The sequence below is a fragment of the Arachis stenosperma genome, chromosome 5 (genome assembly GCF_014773155.1).
Source record: "Arachis stenosperma cultivar V10309 chromosome 5, arast.V10309.gnm1.PFL2, whole genome shotgun sequence".
NCBI lineage: Eukaryota > Viridiplantae > Streptophyta > Magnoliopsida > Fabales > Fabaceae > Arachis > Arachis stenosperma.
In genome coordinates this window covers 42,121,599-42,127,598 of record NC_080381.1, presented here as the reverse complement: position 1 = coordinate 42,127,598, position 6,000 = coordinate 42,121,599, and the positions used below count along the sequence as shown (strand labels likewise).

The 6,000-nt window shown below is 41.5% G+C and overlaps 1 non-coding gene across 1 annotated transcript; it reads right to left on the bottom strand.

The window, feature by feature from the left end:
- Nucleotides 1–277: 277 nt before the first annotated feature.
- On the bottom strand, nucleotides 278–385 carry LOC130984623 (small nucleolar RNA R71). The gene has a single exon (XR_009088541.1). It is a non-coding gene; the product is annotated as a small nucleolar RNA R71 (small nucleolar RNA).
- Nucleotides 386–6,000: the final 5,615 nt, after the last annotated feature.

The following is a 6,000-nucleotide window of genomic DNA, read 5'->3' as shown; positions in this document are numbered from 1 at the left end:
TAAGCCTCAATTAGTTTCTCTAATGCAACAGAATTGCAAGTTCCATGGACTTCCATTGGAAGATCCTCATCAGTTCTTAGCTGAATTCTTGCAAATCTGTGACACTGTCAAGACTAATGGGGTTGACCCTGAGGTCTACAGACTTATGCTATTCCCTTTTGCTGTAAGAGACAGAGCTAGAACATGGTTGGACTCACAACCTAAAGAAAGCCTGGACTCATGGGAAAAGCTAGTCAATGCCTTCTTGGCAAAGTTCTTTCCACCTCAAAAATTGAGTAAGCTTAGAGTGGAAGTCCAAACCTTTAGACAGAAGGATGGAGAATCCCTCTATGAAGCTTGGGAAAGATACAAACAATTGATCAGAAAATGTCCTTCTGACATGCTTTATGAATGGAGCATCATAGGTATTTTCTATGATGGTCTCTCTGAACTATCCAAGATGTCTTTGGATAGCTCTGCTGGAGGATCTCTTCATTTGAAAAAGACGCCTACAGAAGCTCAAGAACTAATTGAAATGGTTGCAAATAACCAATTCATGTACACTTCTGAAAGGAATCCTGTGAACAATGGGACAAATCAGAAGAAAGGAGTTCTTGAGATTGATACTCTGAATGCCATTCTGGCTCAGAACAAGATATTGACTCAACAAGTCAATTTGATTTCTCAAAGTCTGTCTGGAATGCAAAATGCACCAAGCAGTACTAAGGATGCTTCATCTGAAGAAGAAGCCTATGATCCTGAGAACCCTTCAATGGAAGAGGTGAATTACCTAGGAGAACCCTATGGAAACACCTATAATTCTTCATGGAGAAATCATCCAAATTTCTCATGGAAGGATCAACAGAGACCTCAACAAGGTTTCAACAACAATAATGGTGGGAGAAACAGGTTTAGCAATGGCAAGCCTTTTCCATCATCTTCTCAGCAACAGACAAAGAGTTCTAAGCAGAGTAACTCTGACTTAGCAACAATGGTCTCTGATCTAATCAAAACCACTCAAAGTTTCATGACTGAAACAAGGTCCTCCATTAGGAATTTGGAGGCACAAGTGGGACAGCTGAGCAAGAAAATTACTGAACTCCCTCCTAGTACTCTTCCAAGCAATACAGAAGAAAATCCAAAAGGAGAGTGCAAGGCCATCAACATGGCCGAATTTGGAGAGGAAGGAGAGGAAGTGAACGCCACTGAGAAAGACCTCAATGGGCGTGCACTAGCCTCCAATGAGTTCCCTAATGAGGAACCATGGGAATCTGAGGCTCAAAATGAGACCATAGAGATTCCATTGGACTTACTTCTGCCATTCATGAGCTCTGATGAGTATTCTTTCTCTGAAGAGGATGAGTATGTCACTGAAGAGCAAGTTGCTAAATACCTTGGAGCAATCATGAAGCTAAATGACAAGTTATTTGGAAATGAGACTTGGGAGAACGAACCTCCTTTGCTCACCAAAGAACTGGATGACTTGTCTAGGCAGAAATTACCTCAAAAGAGACAAGACCCTGGGAAGTTTTCACTACCTTGTACCATAGGCACCATGACCTTCAAGAAGGCTCTGTGTGACTTAGGGTCAAGTGTAAACCTCATGCCTCTCTCTGTAATGGAGAAGCTAGGGATCTTTGAGGTACAAGCTGTAAGAATCTCACTAGAGATGGCAGACAATTCAAGAAAACAAGCTTATGGACTTGTAGAGGATGTTCTGGTAAAGATTGAAGACCATTACATCCCTGCTGATTTCATAGTCCTAGAGACTGGGAAGTGCATGGATGAATCCATCATCCTTGGCAGACCCTTCCTAGCCACAGCAAAGGCTGTGATTGATGTTGATGGAGGTGAACTGATCATTCAAGTGAATGAAGAATCCTTTGTGTTTAAGGCTCAAGGATATCCCTCTGTCACCATGGAGAGGAAGTATGAAGAGCTTCTCTCAAACCAGAGTCAAACAGAGCCCCCACAATCAAACTCTAAGTTTGGTGTTGGGAGGCCACAACCAAACTCTAAGTTTGGTGTTGAACCCCCACATTCAAACTCTAAGTTTGGTGTTGGGAGGTTCCAACATTGCTCTGAGAAAATGTGAGGCTCCATGAGAGCCATCTGTCAAGCTACTGACATTAAAGAAGCGCTTGTTGGGAGGCAACCCAATGTTATATTTTATATATTTCTCTTTGTTATTTTATTTTTTCTGTAGGTTGATGATCATGAGAAGTCACAAAATCAATTGAAAAAGCAAAAACAGAATGAAAAACAGGAAGAAAAATAGCACACCCTGGAGGAAGAACCTACTGGCGTTTAAACGCCAGTAAGGCTAGCAGATGGGCGTTTAACGCCCAGTCTGGCACCATTCTGGGCGTTTAACGCCAGAAAGGGGCACCAACTGGCGTTAAACGCCAGGAAAGGGCAAGAACCTGGCGTTAAACGCCAAAAATGGGCACCAGCCCGGCGTTTAACGTCAGAATTGGCTAAAAACGCAATTTTGCATGCCATTTGGTGCAGGGATGACTTTTCCTTGACACCTCAGGATCTGTGGACCCCACAGGATCCCCACCAACCCCACCAACCCCACCACTCTCTCTCTTCTTCACCCATTCACCAATCACCTCAATACCTCTTCCCCAAAAACCCTTCACCTATCAAATCCCATCTTTCTCTTCACCACTTACATCCATCCTTCATAAAACCCCACCTACCTCACCATTCAAATTCAAACCACTTTCCCTCCCAAGCTCACCCTTCCATAGCCGAACCATAACCCTTCCCCCACTCCTATATATACCCATCTTCACTCCTTCATTTTCCCACAACCTAAACACCACTTCTTCCCCTTTTTGGCCGAACACTACGCCATTCCCTTCTTTCTCATTTCTTCTTCTTCTACTCTCTTCTTTCTTCTTTTGCTCGAGGACGAGCAAACCTTTTAAGTTTGGTATGGTAAAAGCATTGCTTTTTGTTTTTCCATAACTATTTATGGCATCCAAGGCCGGAAAAACCTCTAGAAAGAGGAAAGGAAAGGCAAAAGCTTCTACCTCCGAGTCATGGGAGATGGAAAGATTCATCTCAAGGGTGCATCAAGACCACTTCTATGAAGTTGTGGCCTTAAAAAAGGTGATCCCCGAGGTCCCTTTTTCACTCAAAAAGAGTGAATATCTGGAGATCCGACATGAGATCCGAAGAAGAGGTTGGGAAGTTCTTACCAACCCCATTCAGCAAGTAGGAATCTTAATGGTTCAAGAGTTCTATGCCAATGCATGGATCACCAAGAACCATGATCAAAGTGTGAACACGAATCCAAAGAATTGGCTTACTATGGTTCGGGGAAAATACTTGGATTTTAGTCCGGAAAATGTAAGGTTGGCATTCAACTTGCCTATGATGCAAGGAGATGAACATCCTTACACTAGAAGGGTCAACTTTGATCAAAGGTTGGACCAAGTCCTCACTGACATTTGTGAAGAGGGCGCCCAATGGAAGAGAGATTCAAGAGGAAAGTCGGTTCAACTAAGAAGGCATGACCTCAAGCCCGTGGTTAGAGGATGGTTGGAGTTTATCCAACGCTCAATCATTCCCACTAGCAACCGGTCCGAAGTTACTCTAGACAGGGCCATCATGATTCATAGCATCATGATTGGAGAAGAAGTAGAAGTTCATGAGGTTATAGCCCAAGAACTCTATAAGGTGGCGGACAAGTCCTCTACCTTGGCAAGGTTAGCCTTTCCTCATCTCATTTGTCACCTCTGTTATTCAGTAGGAGTTGACATAGAAGGAGACACCCCCATTGATGAGGATAAGCCCATCACTAAGAAAAGAATGGAGCAAACAAGAGACCCCTCTCATCATGAGATCCCTGAGATGCCTCAAGGGATGCTCTTTCCTCCACAAGACTATTGGGAGCAACTGAACACCTCCCTAGGAGAATTGAGTTCCAACATGGGACAACTAAGGGTGGAGCACCAAGAACATTCCATCCTCCTCCATGAAATTAGAAAAGATCAAAGAATCATGAGAGAGGAGCAACAAAGACAAGGAAGAGACATTGAGGAGCTCAAGCACTCCATAAGACCTTCAAGAGGAAGAACAAGCCGCCATCACTAAGGTGGACCCGTTCTTTAATCTCCTTGTTCTTTATTTTCTTGTTTTTTGAATTTTCATGCTTATGTTTATCCATGTTTGTGTCTTATGATCATTAGTGTCTTAAGTGTCTATGCCTTAAAGTTATGAATGTCCTATGAATCCATCACCTTTCTTGAATAAAAAAATGTTCTTAATTGAAAAAGAAAAAGAATTGCATGAATTTTGAATTTTATAACAGTTTAATTATTTTGATGTGGTGGCAACACTTTTGTTTTCTGAATGCATGCTTAAACAGTGCATATGTCTTTTGAATTTGTGATTCATGAATGTTGGCTCTTGAAAGAATGATGAAAAAGGAGACATGTTACTGAGGATCTGAAAAATCATAAAAATGATTCTTGAAGCAAGAAAAAGCAGTGAATACAAAAAAAAAGAGAGAGAAAAGAGACGAAAAAAAAGAGAGAAAGAAAAAGAAAAGAAAAAGAAAGAAATAAAGTTGTGATCCAAGGCAAAAAGAGTGTGCTTAAGAACCTTGGACACCTCTAATTGGGGACTTTAGCAAAGCTGAGTCACAATCTGAAAAGGTTCACCCAATTATGTGTCTGTGGCATGAATGTATCCGGTGGTAATACTGGAAGACAGAGTGCTTTGGGCCACGGCCAAGACTCAATAAGTAGCTGTGTTCAAGAATCATCATACTTAACTAGGAGAATCAATGACATTATCTGGATTCTGAGTTCCTAAAGAAGCCAATCATTCTGAATTTCAAAGGATAAAGTGAGATGCCAAAACTGTTCAGAGGCAAAAAGCTAAAAGCCCCGCTCATCTAATTAATACTGATCTTCATAGATGTTTTTGGAATTCATTGCATATTCTCTTCTTTTTATCTTATTTGATTTTCAGTTGCTTGAGGACAAGCAACAATTTAAGTTTGGTGTTGTGATGAGCGGATAATTTGTACGCTTTTTGGCATTGTTTTTAGTATGTTTTTAGTAGATTTGGTTTAGTTTTTAGTATATTTTTATTAGTTTTTAGTTAAAATTCACTTTTCTGGACTTTACTATGAGTTTGTATGTTTTTCTGTGATTTTAGGTATTTTCTGGCTGAAATTGAGGGACCTGAGCAAAAATCTGATTCAGAGACTGAAAAGGACTGTAGATGCTGTTGGATTCTGACCTCCCTGCACTCGAAGTGGATTTTCTGGAGCTACAGAAGCCCAATTGGCGCGCTCTCAACGGTGTTGGAAAGTAGACATCCTGGGCTTTCCAGCAATATATAGTCCATACTTTGCCCAAGATTTGATGGCCCAAACCGGCGTTCAAAGTCACCTTCAGAAATTCCAGCGTTAAACGCCGGAACTGGCACCAAAGTGGGAGTTAAACGCCCAAACTGGCACAAAAGCTGGCGTTTAACTCCAAGAAGAGTCTCTACACAAAAATGCTTCATTGCTCAGCCCAAGCACACACAAAGTGGGCCCGGAAGTGGATTTTTATGTCATTTACTCATCTTTGTAAACCTTAGGTTACTAGTTTTCTATAAATAGGACCTTTTACTATTGTATTTTCATCTTTTGATCATGTTTTTATGATTGAACCCTCTTTGGGAGGCTGGCCATTCGGCCATGCCTAGACCTTGTTCTTATGTATTTTCAACGGTGGAGTTTCTACACACCATAGATTAAGGTGTGGAGCTCTGCTGTACCTCGAAGTATTAATGCAATTACTATTGTTCTTCTATTCAATTCCGCTTGTTCTTGTTCTAAGATATCACTTGTTCTTCAACTTGATGAATGTGATGATCCGTGACACTCATCATCATTCTCACCTATGAATGTGTGCCTGACAACCACCTCCGTTCTACCTTAGATTGGGTGAATATCTCTTGGATTCCTGATACACGATGCATGGTTGATCACTTGACAACCGAGTGCTCACC